The 27,609-nt window shown below is 41.9% G+C and overlaps 3 long non-coding RNA genes across 3 annotated transcripts; all 3 read right to left on the bottom strand.

Annotated features, from left to right (window-relative positions):
• Nucleotides 1–11,742: 11,742 nt before the first annotated feature.
• LOC143513926 (uncharacterized) lies at nucleotides 11,743–14,414 on the bottom strand. Its single transcript, XR_013130733.1, has 3 exons — nucleotides 12,964–14,414; nucleotides 12,200–12,384; nucleotides 11,743–11,981 (listed from the first exon to the last, which is right to left on the bottom strand). It is a non-coding gene; the product is annotated as an uncharacterized LOC143513926 (long non-coding RNA).
• Nucleotides 14,415–18,044: 3,630 nt separating this feature from the next.
• Nucleotides 18,045–20,519, bottom strand: LOC143513925 (uncharacterized). Its single transcript, XR_013130732.1, has 3 exons — nucleotides 19,266–20,519; nucleotides 18,502–18,686; nucleotides 18,045–18,283 (listed from the first exon to the last, which is right to left on the bottom strand). It is a non-coding gene; the product is annotated as an uncharacterized LOC143513925 (long non-coding RNA).
• Nucleotides 20,520–24,359: 3,840 nt separating this feature from the next.
• On the bottom strand, nucleotides 24,360–26,834 carry LOC143513924 (uncharacterized). The gene is made up of 3 exons (XR_013130731.1): nucleotides 25,581–26,834; nucleotides 24,817–25,001; nucleotides 24,360–24,598 (listed from the first exon to the last, which is right to left on the bottom strand). It is a non-coding gene; the product is annotated as an uncharacterized LOC143513924 (long non-coding RNA).
• Between the last annotated feature and the right edge of the window lie 775 nt (nucleotides 26,835–27,609).

The following is a 27,609-nucleotide window of genomic DNA, read 5'->3' as shown; positions in this document are numbered from 1 at the left end:
CATAAGGAAAGTCTAACCTCAGTTTTGACAAAAATAATTAATCAATCTATTAGAGACAGTATAGTTCCTGAAGCTTTAAAAATTGGCATAGTTACACCCATATATAAGTCTGGTGACAAACTGGAGGTCAGTAATTATCGGCCGATTACCATCCTGCCTGTCATCTCCAAAGTCTTAGAAAAGGTTGTAGTAGAGCAACTAATTCAACACCTTGAAACCAAAGCTTTATTAAATCCTTTGCAATTTGGATTCAAGAAAAAATATTCAACTGAGACGGCCTGCTCCTACTTCCTTGAAGAAATTAAATCTAATCTAGACAAAGGAGGTGTAGTGGGAGCTGTGTTTTTAGACCTGCGAAAGGCTTTTGACACTGTCTCTCATAATATTCTAATAAGTAAACTATCAAATTATGACTTGTCAAACCAGACAATAAATTGGATTACATCATTCCTAAGTGGCAGGAAACAATGTGTCCGGGTAAATCGCACACTATCCTCTTTTAAGGACTGCACTATGGGAGTTCCGCAGGGTTCTGTTTTAGGGCCCCTGCTTTTTAGTTTATACATCAATGATCTCCCTATGGTGTGCGATACGAATATAATCTTGTATGCGGACGATACTGTTCTGTTCACCCACGGAAAAAGTAAAACAGAAGTGGCCATAAAATTAACAGAAGAACTGAAAAAGGTTATGGTCTGGTTACAAAATTGTTGTCTTACACTAAATTTGGAAAAGACAGTTACAATGTACTTTGAAAACAGATACAAATGTTCTAATTATTCAGATATTTATATAAATAGGGAAAAAATAAAAAATGTAAATAGCTTTAATTATTTAGGTGTTACTCTTGACTCATCTTTAACTTTCAAAAATCATGTAAAAAAACTGTGCAAGTCTATCTTAACTTGGTAAATTTTAGGTATATTAGAGGATCTCTCTCTACGGAGGCATCACATATGTACTTAAATTCTATGATTCTCTCACGTTTTCAATACTGTATGACAAGTTGGTCGCAGGCTAGTAAAACAGTCTTAAAGCCTTTGGAATTAATTTTTAAAAGTGCTATAAAAATTCATGATAAAAAATCTAGACAATATCACCAATGTCATATTCTTTCTAAATATAATTTTCTTAGTTTTGACAATTTAATAATCTATGCAAATATTTGTCTACTTTTTAAAATCATCTATGGAGTAGCTGCGCCTCCTCTAAGAAGGTTTATAACATTGAGCTCAGAAAAAACAGCTCGAGTCACAAGAGCAACCTCAAGAGGAGAGTGCAGCATCCCAAAATATAGGACCTCCTTTGCTAAATCTGCGTTCTCAGTTGTTGCCATGAGTCACTGGAATACTTTGCCAAATGAGATTATAACATGTAAAAGTTTCCCAACGTTCGCACATCTGACAAGGAAATGGCTCTTATCCAAACAAGTTTGCACCCATTAGTTACGACGTGTGAGTGAGAGGTTTGTCTGGGAAAGTTTCATGATGTACAGGTGTGTGTATGTGAACAAATTAGTGTTTTGTGATAACTGGAGGATTTTTTGTAAGTTTTATGAATGGTGTAATTGACAGATGAATTTTATATGTTGTATGCCCGTATTTATGCTTAACGGTTTCTGTCATCCACTAAACAGTATTTTTCTGTATTCTGTCTAAACATCAACCTGTCCAGAGACTACAGGTGGAAATTAGCATATTGCTACAACCTGGCACACTACATTTCTCCGGATTTTTAGGTTAATGTATTTGTTGTGCATTGTCTCTGATGAATAAAAAAACAAAACAAAACAAAACAAATATCAATTAATCCAGATTCCGTGCACATCTGATTAAGCACCACTGAAGATTTAGAATTGGTAGAGTGAGTAGATGACCTGTCTAAATTTTGATCCAAAATACAATTAAAATCCCCGGCCAAAACACCTAAGTGTTTACGGTTATTATTGAACAACAAAATTGCATCAGACATAAACTTAGGACAGTCTTCATTTGGCGCATAGATATTGAGCATAGTAATATGCTGTCCATACAATAGGCCTGAGATCATGACGTATCTACCTTCAGGATCACTTATTTGTTTTTCAAGAATAAATGGCAGATGTTTGTTGATCAATATAGCCACCCCACGCTTTTTAGGATTAGAAGTACAAGACGCAAAGTACACTTGTCCCACCCAATCCCTTTTAAGTTTTAAATGCTCAAAATCCGACAGGTGCGTTTCCTGGATCATGGCAACTGATGCTCTCTCCCTTTTAAGAAAAGTCAGAGTTTTCTTCCTTTTAATGACATGCCCTAGACCTTTTACATTCCAGGTTATGTATGTAAGAGAATCATTCATATGCAATCACACAGAGCTAAATAAGAACATTGCGACTGCATGGGTGTAGAACGTGGTACAGATTGAGTAGGAAAGTTTATGAGCAACCAATTTAAATTTAACACACACAGAACAGCACACACAAACCAACCCACCCGCCCCGAGCCCCGCCCCCAAACGGCAGGGCAAATAGAATGAGAATAGGTCACTAGGCCTGCGGAGGAACAACCGCAAAAAAAAAACCCCTAGGAAAAACACACACACACACAAAAAAAAAACATATTCCACATTCGCTGTGAAATAGAGAAAAAACCAAGCGAGCATCGCTCTGCTACTTTATATTAAAACAACATTTGTTCGGATCTCAAAAGAAAAAAAGGAATTGTCCGCCGACTTGAGCCGAGAGAGGGGGGAAAAATAATAAGATCCTCTTTTTCCTTTTCCCCCTTTCTTCCCCCTCTCTCTTCTTCCCTCGCTTCCTTTTAATAAATAAAAAGTCGGGGAGGACAGTTTCTGTCACCGTAAGTGAGAGATCCAAGAAAATTTTACCTCTAGTAAGGTCTGTAAGAAGAAAATGAAAAGAACACCAGATTGGCCGGGTTCCCAGTACAGTTACTTATCTGTCTCGATAGTTTTCAGGAAATTCTTTGCCTCCTCAACCGTCGAAAGCAGACGAATTTTGCCGTCATGGAGACACCGAAGCTTTGCAGGATAAGCAAATCCCCTGAACATCTGCCGGGTAGAAAGCTCTTGCCTCAGCTCGTTGAACTCGCGCCGCTTTCTGAGAACTTCAGCAGAGAGATCTTGATAGAATCGGAGCTGAGTACCCTCGTGCATCACCTGTCGCTTCTGCTGCGCAGCTCTCAATACTGTCTCCTTGTCTGGATATCGAAGGAAGCGGACCAAAACAGAGCGAGGACGGCCATGCGAAGATGGAGTTGGTGCGAGTGACCTATGTGCCCGCTCTACTTCGGGAGCAAACTCCGGTGAAAAGTCCAGCCATCGCGGTAGCATTGTGCGCAGGAAAACAGTCAGGGACGAGGAACCTTCAGCGCCCTCAGGAAGGCCAACAATTTTTATGTTTTTTCTTCGTCCGCGGTTCTCCAGGTCATCAACCTTGGACTGGAGTTGGTGAGTTTTTTTCTCCAACGCGGTTAGTCGGCTATCGTGAGAAGTTGTAAGATCCTCTACTGCTGACACACGGTCCTCTGCTTCAGACAGCCTATTCTCGTTTGAGTTAACCTTTTCCGTTAAATCAGTAAGAGCTGCACCTAGTGTGGAAAGGTTAGAAGTTAGTACATCGAGGCGGCTGTCAATGGTGTCCAGACGTGCGTCCATCCGAGAGCCGAGCGCGCGTATTTCAGACAGCACATCCTCTTGAGATGCTAATTCCAATGGCGCCTGAGAAGTATCTGGCTTAGCAGCTTTCTGCTTTGCTGCTCTGGACGGCCGGGCAGACGAAAAGAGCGGAAAGTCTCGTGTCTCCTGACTTTCAGACATTTCGGGTGCCGTATGAGATCAATTAAAGGGTGTTCGAATCAGTTTTACAGAGGATAGCGTCGAATATAAAAGATAAACGGAGCGGAGCAAAAGTTCAAGCAGCCATCTCCCAGTTGGTCACGTGACTCCCCCCCAGCTGATAAGTTTTTAAAGAGTGGCTGGTCAATATATATTTACATGCAACAGACAAAACAAAGCTGTCTCTCAGTGAAGAGTGCTGGCCATTTCATCATCATTTCCAACACAGGAGGCTCATCATCCACAACTTCCTGTCTTCTCAAAGAATATGTGCTGCTCATTCTAGCATCTATAATAGCCAGGTCAGGGTTCCTTTTCTTCATTTCTTGAATGATGTGATCTCGCTCCTCTTCCAGACTTTTCTGGTCTTTTCCTTGTGGTGGGTCTGGAAGAAAGATTGTCTAAGACCTTCTATGCTTCTTTACTTAGTTTGGTTTTTCTCTGTCTTGGACAGCGCCTTTCTTCTCTGAATTCACTCTCAGTTCTTGACAACCTGCTTCTCTTAGCTTTTGTCTATAGTTCCCCATTTTAAACTTTAAACTAAGTTTCCATCCATACCACCCACACGTGGAGCCCGGTTCTTATAAAGAAGAGTGTTTTTCAACTAGTGCAATGGCTACACTTTCAAATTCCTTATTTTCGGGATAGGCTTTGTATGAATATATTGCCTCAGCAAGTTTGTCTAAAATTTCAGACTTCATGTCTCTAGAGATGGTCAAAAGCACACCATCTTTTTGATAAGCCTCATTGCCCTGTCTCAGCCTCAGTTCAACATCGTATGAGAAAGAGGGGATGGTAAACGAAACTGGCCATATCTGTGAACGACCTGAAGATGGCCGTGAATGGTTGCTTGCTTCAGAAGATGTTGAAGGTGAGAGAGATAAGCTTGCAGTGTCCAAACTTGAGTCAGAAAGTGTATCTGTAAATGGGTTGAAAAGGACCCTTAATGTTGCTTTCTCCTTAGGCAGATCAGCTATACATGTAAGGTTGCAAAAGTCATGGAAGTCTTCATCTTCATACTGAAGATCAAAAGAGTCAGTTAGCTGCAGTTTGCTTCTTAGCATCAGTTTGAGGCTGTCCACAGAGTCAGGAACAGAATCCAGCCTAATTTTACGAATGTCCTGTTGTGAGATGATCACACGAAAAAGCATCTTGTTTGCAGAGCAGGGCTATCGATAAAATAAACAGAACAAAAAATGAAAACATTTTAGAAATGTAGAATGCAATCACTGAATGCAGAATACATTAACCATAAACAGGCCTTTAAAATTAAACCATAAGAATTCTCGTGTTCACAAAAGAGGCATTTTCTGCAGTGTAATGCAAGCAAATATTTAAAATACATATATAAATATAAGTATATAATACATACATGTTTTTATCTAAATAACTATACCTTAAAGAAGTAGGAAGGTTTTTGATGTCACCATTATTTTGCCGGCTCGAATGTATGGGTACAGAGGATGATATCCATTTAACTCGTATGGTACCACAATTTTTAGCTCAGGGCTGTGGTTTTTCACCAGTTCATACCTCCGCAAATGGTCTATGTACCACGCCTTGAAGGGTTCAATGATGAATGAAACGCTGCTTGACATTATGATAATTTTCACCAACTTTCCAAAGTCAGGGAGTCCACTGGTGTGTCCCACAGATAAAAACATGCCTTCTGCATACTTGGTGCCTTGGAGATTCACATGAGTTGCAAGAGATACAGTGGTAATATTGGCATATTTGAGCGAGAGTGAGCAAGATATTTTTGAAATTTTTTACATCATGCACTACTCTTTTAAAAAAGCTGTGTTTAGCTTCAAAACGAATAGTCCAGAAATCAATTGGTGGGCCAAATCTACAAATAAGTTCGGGGTAGTGTTCCAAGAAGTGATGCTTGGGCAGAAAATGGAAATGGGGAAAAACTTATTTTAATAAACATCTATGATCTGAGATTTTGGACTCTAAGTAGCACAAGGTCTCATCCGAAAAATAGCTACTTGCCAGGAGCTCAACAATATCTTTTAGCACCAAGACAATTTGCCATGTCTTGTCATTCTCCGGTATTTTGTTACCAATCATTAGTGGCAGTAATCGCAGTAAAGTCCAGTTCTCATGGCAGTTACCACCGATGGAACACTTCAATGCAAATGATTTTGGAATCTGTTGTGGTCTGTTTGTTTTATCAGTTGACTTGTAAGGAAAGGATTGGATGACACAGTTGAGATCATCTAATGTAAAATAATGTTTGGAAATCAAAGACTTCAGACATAAGCTTAACTCACTTGGTACTATTCCTTCTAGCAAGTCATGCATAAAATCTGGAGGAAATCCATGTACTGAGTGGAAATAAGAAAGCCTATTAAGAACACAGTCTCTTTTTACACCATCCAGTGAAACCAAATGTGTACTCTTTTTCAATTCTAACAGAATGTGTTCATGAGCTTCAACTGTTCTAAGTGGGAAACGTCCCTCTTACCTCATGAACGTTTATATCCTTGCGAGTGGCAAAGCAAAATCTACAGAATTTATCCACGTTAAAGCTTTCCTGCAGGCCAGAAAACGAGTGGGCACCCAAATTGTCTGCAGAAACATAGAGTACAGTACCTTTAATACTTGCTCCCAGTTTCTGAACATATAAGCCCTGCTGCTCAAGTAATTCCTGCTCAAGTAAGTCTTTCACCAATGGCTGAAAAAAACATCATAGCCATACTTTTTCACATCACTGCTGGAACAGAGACAAGCCAAATAAATGGATTGCACAGAGGACCTATACTGTACTGGCAAATTTGAAATCACCCAATAAACTGCACAGACCTTATGCTTCTTCCGTGAAGTGCCTAATGGGTTACACACTTCAAAGTCATCGATGTATAATCCTAGAGCTATGCCTAAATTTTCTGAAGACAGCAATTGATTCCCTTTGCAGCTCAATCCGTCTCTGTATGTTTTAAAAAGAGACAACCCAAGTGCAAAATTTGGCGTACCTTCTGTATGTAAATTTTTTTCTAGAATATCATTACGGTTTAAAAGTTCTGACAAAACTTTCAAAATAGGAACATACACAAATTTTCTTTTGGAAGATGGATCCAAAACACATCAATAGGCTCAATCACCTTGAAATTTCTCTTGTAGAATGTGGTTCTTCTATACTCTGAACCGAAAGGACCACTCTTTGAAAGTGATAAAAGCGGATTTGTTTTTCTGATTATCTCTGTTACAGCAGAGGTGATGGAATTACTCACTGTATAATTATGCTTACTCAGTACACTTTCAATTAATCTTGGTGTAAACTCTTCGGAAATTGAACAGACATTCCAGAGTTCGTTTACAATTTCTTGAGTTGTTGCCTTAGACACATAAAGAACTGTTTGCATACAAAGTAACAGGGATGCTAATTTGTGTTGAAGCAAATCATGCAGCTCTTCATCACATTGCACATCACTGTCTGATGCAGAAATGTCCACAATATTCAAATGTGCCTCAAATGTTGGACTTGTAGAATTTGAAAGATCAGGAGAGCAAGTCTGGTGAATGTCCCCACGAAAATTCTCTAAGGTACACAGGCGATGTCTTTTGCTCTTATGGGCATGGAAAGTACTGTATACACTGGACTGAAAGCTGCAGTTTTGAAAGGGACATTTCACAGTTTCTTTATTTTTCATATGGGTGTTTAAGTGTGCGAAATACTGTGTAATATTGCAGGTCTCAGAATAATTACACAGATCACAGTTCAGCTTTGAGGTTGCAATGCAGACCTGAGCAGACTGTCTATGGTCTCTAGCCAAATGTTTCTTCAACGCAAGTTCAGTTCTAAATGAGCACACACATCCTTCATAGATGCAGGGTAAGGGACAGTTACTTGCATGATGACAGTGTTTTAGTTTGTAATTAGTTTTAGAGTATGCTGGCTGGGAGAAGAGAAAGAGCACACTTTGCAACACCACCTCATCTGCTGGAGACAAGGGCCTCACAATGCCAAGATATCCAGGAGATATGGATGTAATTCTGTAAAGAAGGAAAAAATACATAATAAATATATATAATATAAAATAAACATATAACAAAACATAGAACATCTAGAAGATCTACCTCAGTTTCTCATTCCGTATACTGTCACTCACATTTTGCTCAGCTCTTGTGGAAAAAAGGTTAGCTAGCTAAATCATGCAGCTTCCTCGCAAACCGCTTGCGAGTGACATACTGTAACATCACCGACGGCAGTTAGAATTTCAAATCAAATCAAATCAAAGTTTATTTGTATAGCGCTTTTCACAACACATGTTGTCACAAAGCGCTTTACAGGATTTAAAAGGTTAACAATACTATGGGACCAGAACCCTAATGAGCAAGCCAAAGGCGACAGTGGCGAGGAAAAACTCCTCCCAGAAGAATTTGAAACATCCTGCCCCATTTCAAACATCCCGTCAGGAATAATAACTAATTAAAAGTATGGTGAATTAAAATATGGTGTATAAAACACTGTGATTAAAAACATTTTAAATAACGTCTTGTGTTCACAAGCTGCCTAGCTAGTTAGCTATAGCTCACGGGAGGCGTCTGGCAAATTATAGTTAACTAGCTAGCTAACGTTTAATTTCCATGGTCTTCAGCTATGCTATCTAACGTTAGATAACACAGCGGTTAGAACTAGATAATGTAAATGCAGAGGTGGGGACTCGAGTCACATGACTTGGACTCGAGTCAGACTCGAGTCATTAATATTAAGACTTTTGACTTGACTTGAAAAAATATTCAGAGACTTAGACTTGACTTGGACTTTTACACCAATAACTTGGGACTTGAATTGGACTTGAACCTGTTTACTTGCAAAGACTTGATTTTTTTTTACCCCAAATCTAAATTTTAAAACGCATATTAATATTTATAAAGTGCGCCCCATTAATTTCATTTCCGTCCTTCTGGCGCAGACCGGCGTTACACCAGATTCTGTGACCGTCGAGTTTTGTGACCACAGGGGGCGCTATTTCACAGTTTCTGTTCAGAGGCACAAACGCTTTACGAATGCTACGTAAACTACGCTGATGCACTTTCTTTACTCGTTTTGTTGGTGTCCACGAGCCAAAATATGACAGATGTTTATATTTACATTTATCGTCTCTTAATTACATAAATGTACTTAAACAAGATTTACCATCCCCTCACCATTGCAGCCAACAAAGAAATCATGAATGGGATGTACAGGTGAGCCTTTTTAACTGGGGTCACCAATTCTGACGGCAGCCATCAGAATATGTGACCCCACTGAATCTCCAGGTAACAATAGTAGCCTACACCGTGACCCCACAATAACAGAAAACAATGAAAAATAACCCTAACCTTTTATTAGTCTATATTTAAACATTTTATCCAAATGTTTAGAATAACCATTCGTAATGACAGCATCTTGCTTACGATGAAGCTTGCTATTTTCGTGTAAAATGATGTAACGAAACATTCTTGTTTAAGTACATTTATGTAATTAAGAGAAGATAAAATGTAAATGATCTGTCATCTTTTGGCTGGCGGACACCAACAAAACGAGTAAAGAAACGCATCAGCGTAGCGTTGGTGCCTGTAAAAAAAAAAGACTCGAAAGGACTTGAAATTCCAAGTTTAAGACTTGGGACTTGACTTGACGGTTGCTTGTCTTGACTCGAGACTTGACTTGAGTTGACTGTCTTTGCTTGAGACTTGACTCGGGACTTGAGGATAAAGACTTGGACTTACTTGAGACTTGCAAAACACTGACTTGGTCCCAACTCTGTGTAAATGTATAAGTTAAATTACTTACTTTCAATCAATTTAAACAAACATTTGCGGCGAGCAAAAACTGCGGATCATTTTTATGCGGAGCATAAGATGGCCGTCATCGTCTTCGATACCAAAGAAGAGCAAGTGCTGACGTCATTGCCTCGGCACATGCGTCGTATAAAAAATGTTACTTGGAAACGCTTTTTTTCTTTGCTTGAGCAAGCTATTTTAAGTTTTCAGTTTCAAATTCAAGTTGAAGTTTTTAGAACTCATTATATTTAGTTATGATTACCAACAAGTTCACTCAACACGACAAAAGTAGTTCATCTGACTAAAACACGAAATCACTTTTTACGTCACAAAAGCGACGGTTTTAGCCCACGTCCTGGATACGTCTGTGTGTGGTAACTCCAAGTCAACCACACTTCTGTGAAACCAACCTGTTCAGTCAGGAAGCAACACTGATTGTGAATCAATTTCACCTGCTGTTGTGCAAATGGAATAGACAATAGGTAGAAATGAGAGGCAATTAGCAAGACCCCCCCTATAAGGAGTGGTTCTGCAGGTAGGGACCACAGACCACTTTTTAGTACCTACGCTTTCTGGCTGATGTTTTGGTCACTTTTGAATGTTGGTGGTCCTTTCACACTCGTGGTAGCATGAGACGGACTCTACAACCCACACAAGTGGCTCAGGTAGTGCAGCTCATCCACGATGGCACATCAATGCGAGCTGTGGCAAGAAGGTTTGCTGTGTCTGTCAGCGTAGTGTCCAGAGGCTGGAGGCGCTACCAGGAGACAGTCCAGTACACCAGGAGACGTGGAGGAGGCCGTAGGAGGTCAACAACCCAGCAGCAGGACCGCTACCTCCGCCTTTGTGCAAGAAGGAACAGGAGGAGCAGTGCCAGAGCCCTGCAAAATGACCTCCAGCAGGCCACAAATGTGCATGTGTCTGCACCATGAGGATGGTATGAGGGCCCGACGTCCACAGATGGGGGTTGTGCTCACAGCCCAACACCGTGCAGGACGCTTGGCATTTGCCAGAGAACACCAGGATTGGCAAATTCGCCACTGGCGCCTTGTGCTCTTCACAGATGAAAGCAGGTTCACACTGAGCAGGTGACGGACGTGACAGAGTCTGGAGACGCCGTGGAGAGCGATCTGCTGCCTGCAACATCCTTCAGCATGACAGGTTTGGCAGTGGGTCAGTAATGGTGTTGGGAGGCATTTCTTTGGAGGGCCACACAGCCCTCCATGTGCTCACCAGAGGTAGCCACTGACTGCCATTAGGTACCGAGATGAGATCCTCAGACCCCTTGTGAGACCATATGCTGGTGCGGTTGGCCCTGGGTTCCTCCTAATGCAAGACAATGCTAGACCTCATGTGGCTGGAGTGTGTCAGCAGGTCCTGCAAGATGAAGGCATTGAAGCTATGGACTGGCCCGCCCGTTCCCCAGACCTGAATCCGATTGAGCACATCTGGGACATCATGTCTCGCTCCATCCACCAACGTCACGTTGCACCACAAACTGTCCAGGAGTTAGCAGATGCTTTAGTCCAGGTCTGAGAGGAGATCCCTCAGGAGACCATCCGCCACCTCATCAGGAGCATGCCCAGGCATTGTAGGGAGGTCATACAGGCACGTGGAGGCCACACACAATACTGAGCCTCATTTTGACTTGTTTTAAGGACATTACATCAAAGTTGGATCAGCCTGTGTGTTTTTCCACTTTAATTTTGTGTGTGGCTCCAAATCCAGGCCTCCATTGGTTAATAAATTTGATTTCCATTGATGATTTTTGTGTGATTTTGTTGTCAGCACATTCAACTTTGTACAGAACAAAGTATTCAATGAGAATATTTCATTCTTTCAGATCTAGGATGTGTTATTTGAGTGTTCCCTTTATTTTTTTGAGCAGTGTATATATAGTCTTTTTAATACACACATAATTACAGCAATTAATTCATTAAATAAATCTCTAATAATCTCAAATATGAATATCATGTCAAGCAGTTTTTCTGTGTCCTTTCCTCCGTGTTTGTGTAGTGTCCACCATGGTTTGCTGTACTGCATGGGGATGCTCCAATCTATCAGAGAAAGGAGCAAAAATTTATGGTTTCCCCACTGATACGGAGAGGAGAAAAAAAAGGTTGTCTCAACTAAGCTGGAGCAATCTTACCCTCACTAAATATTACAACAGCAAAAAATAAAATGTGTGTGGTAATCATCAAACACTGCATTTGCACTTTTCACAATAAACACACTATTGGAAAGCTTAATGCCTGATTTATTAAAATACAGAATAGTGAACAAAAATCAAAGACTCCAGACAGACTCGGGTGCAGGGTGAGGATGCTATCTAGTTGCAGGCTCCATGGAATCCCCTATGGTTCTTTGGCCTAGCGAGAGAGAGGAGAAAAAGACAGGAGAAAATGATTATTATGAGTATTGATGCGATATGAATTTGAACTTGTTGCACATCCTTGGTTGTTTTTTTATATGTGTAATGAGTGTATACGTATCCAGTAAGTGTTCTCTAATACTGTGTATTCACCCACTATGGGATATGTATATGGGTAGACAAAACTGAGTTGTCATGTGTGAGGAGTAAACTCACATCACTCTGCAGGCACATTTTGAGGCAGACCAGTTCATCAGAACCAAACAGGGCAAGACCAGGCTGAGAGCAGATGCTGTTCCCACCATTTTTGTGCATCGCCCCGCACTCAGAAAGAGGAAGCCCCCTGCACTACGATGCACCACTGGACCTGTAAACACAGGGCCCATAGCTGCTGATCACAGCTATAGTGTTGACACGGGTTTAATAAGTATGAACTCCTAATAATTATATTATTTCTTTAAGTGATAGAATATTTAAAACTTAATCACACTAAATAGTATGTATTTTATATCCAGCAGCTTCAAAAACTGAGGAAATACATTAATAAAATTAAATAAAAATAAATAAAACGAAATAAAAAAGGAAAATAAAATAAATAAAAGGATAAAAAAATAAAATAAAAGGAAATAAAACGTTAGCTGGTACTCCAAAATGGATATCCTCATTTCACCTCCTCGACCCAACACACTCTACAATCACACTCAAATGTTATATTTAACCAATACTTAGCTACCCCGCAAAAACATCGCGTTTAGGTGAAATGGCATTAAGAGAGGAATTTACTATTAATAGGCTGTCAGTCGTTAATGTGAAATCTCGTTAACCGTATTCGCGTTGTCTTAGCATAAATTTAGTTCCCTAAATCTGCTTATTTAGAGGTGGATAATTCACTAAAATGCTTTAATGCACATTTTAATGCACATGTTAATTTGATTCTGATGTCCTTACAATACACAATCAGATTTTTTAAGCGTACTAACCTGTAAAAGTGTATCACAGATGGTCCACTGCTCCAGCTTGACTGCGCTGCTCGTATTTGCTGTAATCAAACGGGTCCGTTGGAGTGAACGGAGATGGCGCGACTCTCTCTCTTTTTATATATATGGTTCTGGTTCAGAGGGACTAGGCAGGGGACGAGGTCTAGGAGGAGAGCAGAGGTCGGTACACGGGGAAGGCAGTAAGACGGAGAGACCGCTCGGTACGTGGCATGGCACCAATACTTCACAAGAAGAGTGAGGGGGAAGATTAAATAGTTGCGATGGGGAGCCGCGATGAGCGGCAGGTGAACCGCATCTACACGGAGATCGTGTGCGGTTCCTCACACTTTCATTTCAGCGCTTGAACCATTTTCGCCATATACTCTTCCTTCTCGTCTCCTTCCCTTCGCCGGGGCAGGATGAGATTTCTGTTGTATTGGCGGAGCTTTTCTCTTGGTTCTGTTGGACGCTGCTCTGCTGGCTCCTGAAGAGCACGTTGTTCTTTAAACTCTTCCACCATCGTCTCAGAGTTCTCTTCTCAGAGCCCTCAGGTTTTCCGTCTTTTCTCACAAACACTCTAGCCACCATGTGCTTCGCCGATATCGTCCTCTCATCCTCCATCCTCTTAATTTCTTGATCTATTAGAAGAAGACGTTCTACATTTAACTGCATCTTCTTCAAATCTTTCTGACATTTCGCCAGTGTTTTTCTCTCCGTCTCCCACTCTTGCTGCTTCTCCTTCATCTTTTGCCTAAGTTCTTCTATTTCGCTCAGTCTTGCCTTTTCATTTTCTTCGTAGAAGCGGATCTCCTGCCTAAGCTTGATGTTCTCCAGCTCCTCCCTCTCTTTTTCCTCAGCCATCCTTCTGATTTCCTTTATATAGTCCTCCTCCATTTGATTCATGTCCTTTACAATCACCCTCTTTTCATCCTCCAGTTCCTTGTGTCTGTTCTTCATTTCTTCTCTCTCTCTTGCCCACTCCTTTTCTATCTCTCTGTTTTTTATTTTCTCATCTGTGGCTTTCTTCATCATAGATATTATATTCTCAATACTCACATTGAACAACTCCTCATGTTCACTTAGCGTCTGTGTGTCATCCTTTGTTTCTTCCTGTCCACTTCTCAGATTTTCACTTTCCATCTCAGTCTGTATAATGCAGTCCATTTTCTTTCTTATTCCACTGTCCACTACTGTATTAATATGTTCAGCTGTGATTTCTCCTCTCTCTCTACAAATATCACACTGGTGTCGACTGCCTTGACGTACGGCCTTATATACATTCGGTTATGTTGTGTTATGTCGTTACTATAGAAACGGAATTCTACTGATCAACGTCACGTATTGTGAACCTGGAGATTTGAACCTGGAGGAGGTGGCGAGTGTAAATTGTTGAGGGGGGGGGGACGTAAAATGGACACAAATTAAGTATTATATCGCGATCGATCGCCAGTGGTTGGCGCCAGAGCGAACCAGTAACTCATTGAATCATAGATGTGGATCAGAGGTAAATAAACTGGATTTTTTTTTCGGCGTGTGAAAACGGTCAAATGCGTGTGTCTCACGCTCAATGCGTGAGAGTTGGCAACCCTGAAAAGATACTCTCTGCAACCATCTCCCGGACAACATAACACAAAAAAGTGATTATTAAGACAGAGAGCACATAAATGTGACTTACAGTCAGTGGGAAACCTGCGTAATCACGTGCTGACCTTGGTAAGGGTCATTTGCAGGTCATATTCACGTTTTGAGCGTGAGACTCACGCATTTTAGCAATTTCACACGCTCTCACGCCACACATGGAATTTCTCACGATTGAATATTATTATTATTATTATTATTATTATTATTAATGTATTTTTTAAATAATCTAATCGCCGCACACCGCAGCATATTCAGCCAATCCATCGGTTGTATATTATAACAGGTTGAACCAATCAGAATATAGATCGCGCTGTTGCTTCGTAGACTTTAGCCAGCCCGCTCCCCAACCACACACACACACACACACTCGCACACACACACACACACACACACACACACACACACAGCCGCTACACTAACCATCACGACAGATTCCAATCCCCCCCCGCCTGAAAAAAAGCTCACGCCCACCAAACTTGAGAGATCTGGTCATATGAAATACATTTTAATGATTTTTTAAGCGTATAATAACTTCAATTTTAAAACTATAGTTTTTTATTTCACATCAGAATATTTTGACGACATCCCCGATGAAGACAGACGGCACCCTGGTTGAGAAACGCTGAGTTAGATTATTCAATTCACAACATCAAAGTAAAAAAAAAAAAAACATACCGCGGTTATTAGGGGTGTCGCGAGACGGAACTAAGCGAGATTTCTCGTCGCGTTAAAAATCTGTCTCGCGAGATTTGTGATCCAGCAAGCAGCCAGAATGACATTGGAAAATACAGGTATTACTATTGAAGATGCACCCGCCACTTTCACATCGTTTGTTTGGCAGCATTTTGGGAACCCGGCGGAAATGATAAATGACAAGAGAGTGACTGATAAGACGCGGACCATATGCAAACATTGTATGAAAATAATGCCGTACACCCCGACTAATACGAGCAGGATGCAGAGACATTTACAGCAGCACCACAGCTCAGTACTCAAATCAACATATCTCACTTGAACAGTTAAATACAATTATGTGTTTACTCTTTTAATAAATTCAAACATGGCTATTAGACACACAGTGTGACTAAATAATTTCCTCACTATCGCAGTTTATAATGAACTTATTTTAGTATCGGAACAATATTAAGGGGGCGGCGCCCCAGCGCCCCGTATTGACCAGCCGCCACGGTCAGTCAAGTTTGCTGGCCAATCAAGCACAGTGATCCTGTGGTTATTAAACCAGGTATTGGTACTCTTGGCAGTGAGGATGGGTGAAAAGTTGTGATGGAAAATGAAATTTCCATCTCCAAAAAGCTAGTCAGTAGAGGGGAGCATGAAGTGCCCTAAAATGTCCTGGTAGACGGCTGCGCTGTCTTTGGTCTTGATATAACACAGCAGATGACATGACTCCCCAAACATCACTGATTGTGGAAACTTCAAACTAGACCTCAAACAGCTTGGATTGTGTGTCTCTCCACTCTTCCTCAAGACTTGGACCTTGATTTCCAAATGAAATGCAAAATTTACTTTAATCTGAAAACAACACCTTGGACCACTGAACAACAGTCCAGTTCTTTTCCTCCGTGGCCCAGGGAAGATGCTTCTGTCTTTGTCTCTTGGTCATGAGTGGCTTGACACAAAAGCGATGGTTTTAGCGCACGTCCTGGATACGTCTGTGTGTGGTAACTCCAAGTCAACCACACTTCTGTGAAACCAACCTGTTCAGTTAGGAATCAATTTCACCTGCTGTTGTGCAAATGGAATAGATAATAGGTAGAAATGAGAGGCAATTAGCAAGACCCCCCTATAAAGGAGTGGTTCTGCAGGTAGGGACTACAGACCACATCTCAGTACCTATGCTTTCTGGCTGATGTTTTGGTCACTTTTGAATATTGGTGGTCCTTTCACACTCGTGGTAGCATGAGACAGACTCTACAACCCACACAAGTGGCTCAGGTAGTGCAGCTCATCCACGATGGCACATCAATGCGAGCTGTGGCAAGAAGGTTTGCTGTGTCTGTCAGCGTAGTGTCCAGAGGCTGGAGGCGCTACCAGGAGACAGTCCAGTACACCAGGAGACGTGGAGGAGGCCGTAGGAGGTCAACAACCCAGCAGCAGGACCGCTACCTCCGCCTTTGTGCAAGAAGGAACAGGAGGAGCAGTGCCAGAGCCCTGCAAAATGACCTCCAGCAGGCCACAATTGTGCATGTGTCTGCACAAACGGTTAGAAACCGACTCCATGAGGATGGTATGAGGGCCCGCGTCCACAGATCGGGGTTGTGCTCACAGCCCAACACCGTGCAGGACGCTTGGCATTTGCCAGAGAACACCAGGATTGGCAAATTCGCCACTGGCGCCTTGTGCTCTTCACAGATGAAAGCAGGTTCACACTGAGCAGGTGACGGACGTGACAGAGTCTGGAGACGCCGTGGAGAGCGATCTGCTGCCTGCAACATCCTTCAGCATGACCGGTTTGGCAGTGGGTCAGTAATGGTGTTGGGAGGCATTTCTTTGGAGGGCCACACAGCCCTCCATGTGCTCACCAGAGGTAGCCACTGACTGACATTAGGTACCGAGATGAGATCCTCAGACCCCTTGTGAGACCATATGCTGGTGCGGTTGGCCCTGGGTTCCTCCTAATGCAAGACAATGCTAGACCTCATGTGGCTGGAGTGTGTCAGCAGGTCCTGCAAGATGAAGGCATTGAAGCTATGGATTGGCCCACCCGTTCCCCAGACCTGAATCCGATTGAGCACATCTGGGACATCATGTCTCGCTCCATCCACCAACGTCACGTTGCACCACAAACTGTCCAGGAGTTAGCAGATGCTTTAGTCCAGGTCTGAGAGGAGATCCCTCAGGAGACCATCCGCCACCTCATCAGGAGCATGCCCAGGCATTGTAGGGAGGTCATACAGGCACGTGGAGGCCACACACAATACTGAGCCTCATTTTGACTTGTTTTAAGGACATTACATCAAAGTTGGATCAGCCTGTAGTGTGTTTTTCCACTTTAATTTTGTGTGTGGCTCCAAATCCAGGCCTCCATTGGTTAATAAATTTGATTTCCATTGATGATTTTTGTGTGATTTTGTTGTCAGCACATTCAACTTTGTACAGAACAAAGTATTCAATGAGAATATTTCATTCTTTCAGATCTAGGATGTGTTATTTGAGTGTTCCCTTTATTTTTTTGAGCAGTGTATATATAGTCTTTTTAATACACACATAATTACAGCAATTAATTCATTAAATAAATCTCTAATAATCTCAAATATGAATATCATGTCAAGCAGTTTTTCTGTGTCCTTTCCTCCGTGTTTGTGTAGTGTCCACCATGGTTTGCTGTACTGCATGGGGATGCTCCAATCTATCAGAGAAAGGAGCAAAAATTTATGGTTTCCCCACTGATACGGAGAGGAGAAAAAAAAGGTTGTCTCAACTAAGCTGGAGCAATCTTACCCTCACTAAATATTACAACAGCAAAAAATAAAATGTGTGTGGTAATCATCAAACACTGCATTTGCACTTTTCACAATAAACACACTATTGGAAAGCTTAATGCCTGATTTATTAAAATACAGAATAGTGAACAAAAATCAAAGACTCCAGACAGACTCGGGTGCAGGGTGAGGATGCTATCTAGTTGCAGGCTCCATGGAATCCCCTATGGTTCTTTGGCCTAGCGAGAGAGAGGAGAAAAAGACAGGAGAAAATGATTATTATGAGTATTGATGCGATATGAATTTGAACTTGTTGCACATCCTTGGTTGTTTTTTTATATGTGTAATGAGTGTATACGTATCCAGTAAGTGTTCTCTAATACTGTGTATTCACCCACTATGGGATATGTATATGGGTAGACAAAACTGAGTTGTCATGTGTGAGGAGTAAACTCACATCACTCTGCAGGCACATTTTGAGGCAGACCAGTTCATCAGAACCAAACAGGGCAAGACCAGGCTGAGAGCAGATGCTGTTCCCACCATTTTTGTGCATCGCCCCGCACTCAGAAAGAGGAAGCCCCCTGCACTACGATGCACCACTGGACCTGTAAACACAGGGCCCATAGCTGCTGATCACAGCTATAGTGTTGACACGGGTTTAATAAGTATGAACTCCTAATAATTATATTATTTCTTTAAGTGATAGAATATTTAAAACTTAATCACACTAAATAGTATGTATTTTATATCCAGCAGCTTCAAAAACTGAGGAAATACATTAATAAAATTAAATAAAAATAAATAAAACGAAATAAAAAAGGAAAATAAAATAAATAAAAGGATAAAAAAAAAAAATAAAAGGAAATAAAACGTTAGCTGGTACTCCAAAATGGATATCCTCATTTCACCTCCTCGACCCAACACACTCTACAATCACACTCAAATGTTATATTTAACCAATACTTAGCTACCCCGCAAAAACATCGCGTTTAGGTGAAATGGCATTAAGAGAGGAATTTACTATTAATAGGCTGTCAGTCGTTAATGTGAAATCTCGTTAACCGTATTCGCGTTGTCTTAGCATAAATTTAGTTCCCTAAATCTGCTTATTTAGAGGTGGATAATTCACTAAAATGCTTTAATGCACATTTTAATGCACATGTTAATTTGATTCTGATGTCCTTACAATACACAATCAGATTTTTTAAGCGTACTAACCTGTAAAAGTGTATCACAGATGGTCCACTGCTCCAGCTTGACTGCGCTGCTCGTATTTGCTGTAATCAAACGGGTCCGTTGGAGTGAACGGAGATGGCGCGACTCTCTCTCTTTTTATATATATGGTTCTGGTTCAGAGGGACTAGGCAGGGGACGAGGTCTAGGAGGAGAGCAGAGGTCGGTACACGGGGAAGGCAGTAAGACGGAGAGACCGCTCGGTACGTGGCATGGCACCAATACTTCACAAGAAGAGTGAGGGGGAAGATTAAATAGTTGCGATGGGGAGCCGCGATGAGCGGCAGGTGAACCGCATCTACACGGAGATCGTGTGCGGTTCCTCACACTTTCATTTCAGCGCTTGAACCATTTTCGCCATATACTCTTCCTTCTCGTCTCCTTCCCTTCGCCGGGGCAGGATGAGATTTCTGTTGTATTGGCGGAGCTTTTCTCTTGGTTCTGTTGGACGCTGCTCTCCTGGCTCCTGAAGAGCACGTTGTTCTTTAAACTCTTCCACCATCGTCTCAGAGTTCTCTTCTCAGAGCCCTCAGGTTTTCCGTCTTTTCTCACAAACACTCTAGCCACCATGTGCTTCGCCGATATCGTCCTCTCATCCTCCATCCTCTTAATTTCTTGATCTATTAGAAGAAGACGTTCTACATTTAACTGCATCTTCTTCAAATCTTTCTGACATTTCGCCAGTGTTTTTCTCTCCGTCTCCCACTCTTGCTGCTTCTCCTTCATCTTTTGCCTAAGTTCTTCTATTTCGCTCAGTCTTGCCTTTTCATTTTCTTCGTAGAAGCGGATCTCCTGCCTAAGCTTGATGTTCTCCAGCTCCTCCCTCTCTTTTTCCTCAGCCATCCTTCTGATTTCCTTTATATAGTCCTCCTCCATTTGATTCATGTCCTTTACAATCACCCTCTTTTCATCCTCCAGTTCCTTGTGTCTGTTCTTCATTTCTTCTCTCTCTCTTGCCCACTCCTTTTCTATCTCTCTGTTTTTTATTTTCTCATCTGTGGCTTTCTTCATCATAGATATTATATTCTCAATACTCACATTGAACAACTCCTCATGTTCACTTAGCGTCTGTGTGTCATCCTTTGTTTCTTCCTGTCCACTTCTCAGATTTTCACTTTCCATCTCAGTCTGTATAATGCAGTCCATTTTCTTTCTTATTCCACTGTCCACTACTGTATTAATATGTTCAGCTGTGATTTCTCCTCTCTCTCTACAAATATCACACTGGTGTCGACTGCCTTGACGTACGGCCTTATATACATTCGGTTATGTTGCGTTATGTCGTTACTATAGAAACGGAATTCTACTGATCAACGTCACGTATTGTGAACCTGGAGATTTGAACCTGGAGGAGGTGGCGAGTGTAAATTGTTGAGGGGGGGGGGACGTAAAATGGACACAAATTAAGTATTATATCGCGATCGATCGCCAGTGGTTGGCGCCAGAGCGAACCAGTAACTCATTGAATCATAGATGTGGATCAGAGGTAAATAAACTGGATTTTTTTTTCGGCGTGTGAAAACGGTCAAATGCGTGTGTCTCACGCTCAATGCGTGAGAGTTGGCAACCCTGAAAAGATACTCTCTGCAACCATCTCCCGGACAACATAACACAAAAAAGTGATTATTAAGACAGAGAGCACATAAATGTGACTTACAGTCAGTGGGAAACCTGCGTAATCACGTGCTGACCTTGGTAAGGGTCATTTGCAGGTCATATTCACGTTTTGAGCGTGAGACTCACGCATTTTAGCAATTTCACACGCTCTCACGCCACACATGGAATTTCTCACGATTGAATATTATTATTATTATTATTATTATTATTATTATTATTATTATTATTAATGTATTTTTTAAATAATCTAATCGCCGCACACCGCAGCATATTCAGCCAATCCATCGGTTGTATATTATAACAGGTTGAACCAATCAGAATATAGATCGCGCTGTTGCTTCGTAGACTTTAGCCAGCCCGCTCCCCAACCACACACACACACACACACTCGCACACACACACACACACACACACACACACACACAGCCGCTACACTAACCATCACGACAGATTCCAATCCCCCCCCGCCTGAAAAAAAGCTCACGCCCACCAAACTTGAGAGATCTGGTCATATGAAATACATTTTAATGATTTTTAAAGCGTATAATAACTTCAATTTTAAAACTATAGTTTTTTATTTCACATCAGAATATTTTGACGACATCCCCGATGAAGACAGACGGCACCCTGGTTGAGAAACGCTGAGTTAGATTATTCAATTCACAACATCAAAGTAAAAAAAAAAAAAACATACCGCGGTTATTAGGGGTGTCGCGAGACGGAACTAAGCGAGATTTCTCGTCGCGTTAAAAATCTGTCTCGCGAGATTTGTGATCCAGCAAGCAGCCAGAATGACATTGGAAAATACAGGTATTACTATTGAAGATGCACCCGCCACTTTCACATCGTTTGTTTGGCAGCATTTTGGGAACCCGGCGGAAATGATAAATGACAAGAGAGTGACTGATAAGACGCGGACCATATGCAAACATTGTATGAAAATAATGCCGTACACCCCGACTAATACGAGCAGGATGCAGAGACATTTACAGCAGCACCACAGCTCAGTACTCAAATCAACATATCTCACTTGAACAGTTAAATACAATTATGTGTTTACTCTTTTAATAAATTCAAACATGGCTATTAGACACACAGTGTGACTAAATAATTTCCTCACTATCGCAGTTTATAATGAACTTATTTTAGTATCGGAACAATATTAAGGGGGCGGCGCCCCAGCGCCCCGTATTGACCAGCCGCCACGGTCAGTCAAGTTTGCTGGCCAATCAAGCACAGTGATCCTGTGGTTATTAAACCAGGTATTGGTACTCTTGGCAGTGAGGATGGGTGAAAAGTTGTGATGGAAAATGAAATTTCCATCTCCAAAAAGCTAGTCAGTAGAGGGGAGCATGAAGTGCCCTAAAATGTCCTGGTAGACGGCTGCGCTGTCTTTGGTCTTGATATAACACAGCAGATGACATGACTCCCCAAACATCACTGATTGTGGAAACTTCAAACTAGACCTCAAACAGCTTGGATTGTGTGTCTCTCCACTCTTCCTCAAGACTTGGACCTTGATTTCCAAATGAAATGCAAAATTTACTTTAATCTGAAAACAACACCTTGGACCACTGAACAACAGTCCAGTTCTTTTCCTCCGTGGCCCAGGGAAGATGCTTCTGTCTTTGTCTCTTGGTCATGAGTGGCTTGACACAAAAGCGATGGTTTTAGCGCACGTCCTGGATACGTCTGTGTGTGGTAACTCCAAGTCAACCACACTTCTGTGAAACCAACCTGTTCAGTTAGGAATCAATTTCACCTGCTGTTGTGCAAATGGAATAGATAATAGGTAGAAATGAGAGGCAATTAGCAAGACCCCCCTATAAAGGAGTGGTTCTGCAGGTAGGGACTACAGACCACATCTCAGTACCTATGCTTTCTGGCTGATGTTTTGGTCACTTTTGAATATTGGTGGTCCTTTCACACTCGTGGTAGCATGAGACAGACTCTACAACCCACACAAGTGGCTCAGGTAGTGCAGCTCATCCACGATGGCACATCAATGCGAGCTGTGGCAAGAAGGTTTGCTGTGTCTGTCAGCGTAGTGTCCAGAGGCTGGAGGCGCTACCAGGAGACAGTCCAGTACACCAGGAGACGTGGAGGAGGCCGTAGGAGGTCAACAACCCAGCAGCAGGACCGCTACCTCCGCCTTTGTGCAAGAAGGAACAGGAGGAGCAGTGCCAGAGCCCTGCAAAATGACCTCCAGCAGGCCACAATTGTGCATGTGTCTGCACAAACGGTTAGAAACCGACTCCATGAGGATGGTATGAGGGCCCGCGTCCACAGATCGGGGTTGTGCTCACAGCCCAACACCGTGCAGGACGCTTGGCATTTGCCAGAGAACACCAGGATTGGCAAATTCGCCACTGGCGCCTTGTGCTCTTCACAGATGAAAGCAGGTTCACACTGAGCAGGTGACGGACGTGACAGAGTCTGGAGACGCCGTGGAGAGCGATCTGCTGCCTGCAACATCCTTCAGCATGACCGGTTTGGCAGTGGGTCAGTAATGGTGTTGGGAGGCATTTCTTTGGAGGGCCACACAGCCCTCCATGTGCTCACCAGAGGTAGCCACTGACTGACATTAGGTACCGAGATGAGATCCTCAGACCCCTTGTGAGACCATATGCTGGTGCGGTTGGCCCTGGGTTCCTCCTAATGCAAGACAATGCTAGACCTCATGTGGCTGGAGTGTGTCAGCAGGTCCTGCAAGATGAAGGCATTGAAGCTATGGATTGGCCCACCCGTTCCCCAGACCTGAATCCGATTGAGCACATCTGGGACATCATGTCTCGCTCCATCCACCAACGTCACGTTGCACCACAAACTGTCCAGGAGTTAGCAGATGCTTTAGTCCAGGTCTGAGAGGAGATCCCTCAGGAGACCATCCGCCACCTCATCAGGAGCATGCCCAGGCATTGTAGGGAGGTCATACAGGCACGTGGAGGCCACACACAATACTGAGCCTCATTTTGACTTGTTTTAAGGACATTACATCAAAGTTGGATCAGCCTGTAGTGTGTTTTTCCACTTTAATTTTGTGTGTGGCTCCAAATCCAGGCCTCCATTGGTTAATAAATTTGATTTCCATTGATGATTTTTGTGTGATTTTGTTGTCAGCACATTCAACTTTGTACAGAACAAAGTATTCAATGAGAATATTTCATTCTTTCAGATCTAGGATGTGTTATTTGAGTGTTCCCTTTATTTTTTTGAGCAGTGTATATATAGTCTTTTTAATACACACATAATTACAGCAATTAATTCATTAAATAAATCTCTAATAATCTCAAATATGAATATCATGTCAAGCAGTTTTTCTGTGTCCTTTCCTCCGTGTTTGTGTAGTGTCCACCATGGTTTGCTGTACTGCATGGGGATGCTCCAATCTATCAGAGAAAGGAGCAAAAATTTATGGTTTCCCCACTGATACGGAGAGGAGAAAAAAAAGGTTGTCTCAACTAAGCTGGAGCAATCTTACCCTCACTAAATATTACAACAGCAAAAAATAAAATGTGTGTGGTAATCATCAAACACTGCATTTGCACTTTTCACAATAAACACACTATTGGAAAGCTTAATGCCTGATTTATTAAAATACAGAATAGTGAACAAAAATCAAAGACTCCAGACAGACTCGGGTGCAGGGTGAGGATGCTATCTAGTTGCAGGCTCCATGGAATCCCCTATGGTTCTTTGGCCTAGCGAGAGAGAGGAGAAAAAGACAGGAGAAAATGATTATTATGAGTATTGATGCGATATGAATTTGAACTTGTTGCACATCCTTGGTTGTTTTTTTATATGTGTAATGAGTGTATACGTATCCAGTAAGTGTTCTCTAATACTGTGTATTCACCCACTATGGGATATGTATATGGGTAGACAAAACTGAGTTGTCATGTGTGAGGAGTAAACTCACATCACTCTGCAGGCACATTTTGAGGCAGACCAGTTCATCAGAACCAAACAGGGCAAGACCAGGCTGAGAGCAGATGCTGTTCCCACCATTTTTGTGCATCGCCCCGCACTCAGAAAGAGGAAGCCCCCTGCACTACGATGCACCACTGGACCTGTAAACACAGGGCCCATAGCTGCTGATCACAGCTATAGTGTTGACACGGGTTTAATAAGTATGAACTCCTAATAATTATATTATTTCTTTAAGTGATAGAATATTTAAAACTTAATCACACTAAATAGTATGTATTTTATATCCAGCAGCTTCAAAAACTGAGGAAATACATTAATAAAATTAAATAAAAATAAATAAAACGAAATAAAAAAGGAAAATAAAATAAATAAAAGGATAAAAAAAAAAAATAAAAGGAAATAAAACGTTAGCTGGTACTCCAAAATGGATATCCTCATTTCACCTCCTCGACCCAACACACTCTACAATCACACTCAAATGTTATATTTAACCAATACTTAGCTACCCCGCAAAAACATCGCGTTTAGGTGAAATGGCATTAAGAGAGGAATTTACTATTAATAGGCTGTCAGTCGTTAATGTGAAATCTCGTTAACCGTATTCGCGTTGTCTTAGCATAAATTTAGTTCCCTAAATCTGCTTATTTAGAGGTGGATAATTCACTAAAATGCTTTAATGCACATTTTAATGCACATGTTAATTTGATTCTGATGTCCTTACAATACACAATCAGATTTTTTAAGCGTACTAACCTGTAAAAGTGTATCACAGATGGTCCACTGCTCCAGCTTGACTGCGCTGCTCGTATTTGCTGTAATCAAACGGGTCCGTTGGAGTGAACGGAGATGGCGCGACTCTCTCTCTTTTTATATATATGGTTCTGGTTCAGAGGGACTAGGCAGGGGACGAGGTCTAGGAGGAGAGCAGAGGTCGGTACACGGGGAAGGCAGTAAGACGGAGAGACCGCTCGGTACGTGGCATGGCACCAATACTTCACAAGAAGAGTGAGGGGGAAGATTAAATAGTTGCGATGGGGAGCCGCGATGAGCGGCAGGTGAACCGCATCTACACGGAGATCGTGTGCGGTTCCTCACACTTTCATTTCAGCGCTTGAACCATTTTCGCCATATACTCTTCCTTCTCGTCTCCTTCCCTTCGCCGGGGCAGGATGAGATTTCTGTTGTATTGGCGGAGCTTTTCTCTTGGTTCTGTTGGACGCTGCTCTCCTGGCTCCTGAAGAGCACGTTGTTCTTTAAACTCTTCCACCATCGTCTCAGAGTTCTCTTCTCAGAGCCCTCAGGTTTTCCGTCTTTTCTCACAAACACTCTAGCCACCATGTGCTTCGCCGATATCGTCCTCTCATCCTCCATCCTCTTAATTTCTTGATCTATTAGAAGAAGACGTTCTACATTTAACTGCATCTTCTTCAAATCTTTCTGACATTTCGCCAGTGTTTTTCTCTCCGTCTCCCACTCTTGCTGCTTCTCCTTCATCTTTTGCCTAAGTTCTTCTATTTCGCTCAGTCTTGCCTTTTCATTTTCTTCGTAGAAGCGGATCTCCTGCCTAAGCTTGATGTTCTCCAGCTCCTCCCTCTCTTTTTCCTCAGCCATCCTTCTGATTTCCTTTATATAGTCCTCCTCCATTTGATTCATGTCCTTTACAATCACCCTCTTTTCATCCTCCAGTTCCTTGTGTCTGTTCTTCATTTCTTCTCTCTCTCTTGCCCACTCCTTTTCTATCTCTCTGTTTTTTATTTTCTCATCTGTGGCTTTCTTCATCATAGATATTATATTCTCAATACTCACATTGAACAACTCCTCATGTTCACTTAGCGTCTGTGTGTCATCCTTTGTTTCTTCCTGTCCACTTCTCAGATTTTCACTTTCCATCTCAGTCTGTATAATGCAGTCCATTTTCTTTCTTATTCCACTGTCCACTACTGTATTAATATGTTCAGCTGTGATTTCTCCTCTCTCTCTACAAATATCACACTGGTGTCGACTGCCTTGACGTACGGCCTTATATACATTCGGTTATGTTGCGTTATGTCGTTACTATAGAAACGGAATTCTACTGATCAACGTCACGTATTGTGAACCTGGAGATTTGAACCTGGAGGAGGTGGCGAGTGTAAATTGTTGAGGGGGGGGGGACGTAAAATGGACACAAATTAAGTATTATATCGCGATCGATCGCCAGTGGTTGGCGCCAGAGCGAACCAGTAACTCATTGAATCATAGATGTGGATCAGAGGTAAATAAACTGGATTTTTTTTTCGGCGTGTGAAAACGGTCAAATGCGTGTGTCTCACGCTCAATGCGTGAGAGTTGGCAACCCTGAAAAGATACTCTCTGCAACCATCTCCCGGACAACATAACACAAAAAAGTGATTATTAAGACAGAGAGCACATAAATGTGACTTACAGTCAGTGGGAAACCTGCGTAATCACGTGCTGACCTTGGTAAGGGTCATTTGCAGGTCATATTCACGTTTTGAGCGTGAGACTCACGCATTTTAGCAATTTCACACGCTCTCACGCCACACATGGAATTTCTCACGATTGAATATTATTATTATTATTATTATTATTATTATTATTATTATTATTATTAATGTATTTTTTAAATAATCTAATCGCCGCACACCGCAGCATATTCAGCCAATCCATCGGTTGTATATTATAACAGGTTGAACCAATCAGAATATAGATCGCGCTGTTGCTTCGTAGACTTTAGCCAGCCCGCTCCCCAACCACACACACACACACACACTCGCACACA

Source organism: Brachyhypopomus gauderio, chromosome 5 (genome assembly GCF_052324685.1).
Source record: "Brachyhypopomus gauderio isolate BG-103 chromosome 5, BGAUD_0.2, whole genome shotgun sequence".
Classification (NCBI taxonomy): domain Eukaryota; kingdom Metazoa; phylum Chordata; class Actinopteri; order Gymnotiformes; family Hypopomidae; genus Brachyhypopomus; species Brachyhypopomus gauderio.
The sequence above is the reverse complement of the archived record's forward strand: the minus strand, read 5'-3'. Positions and strand labels throughout refer to the sequence as shown.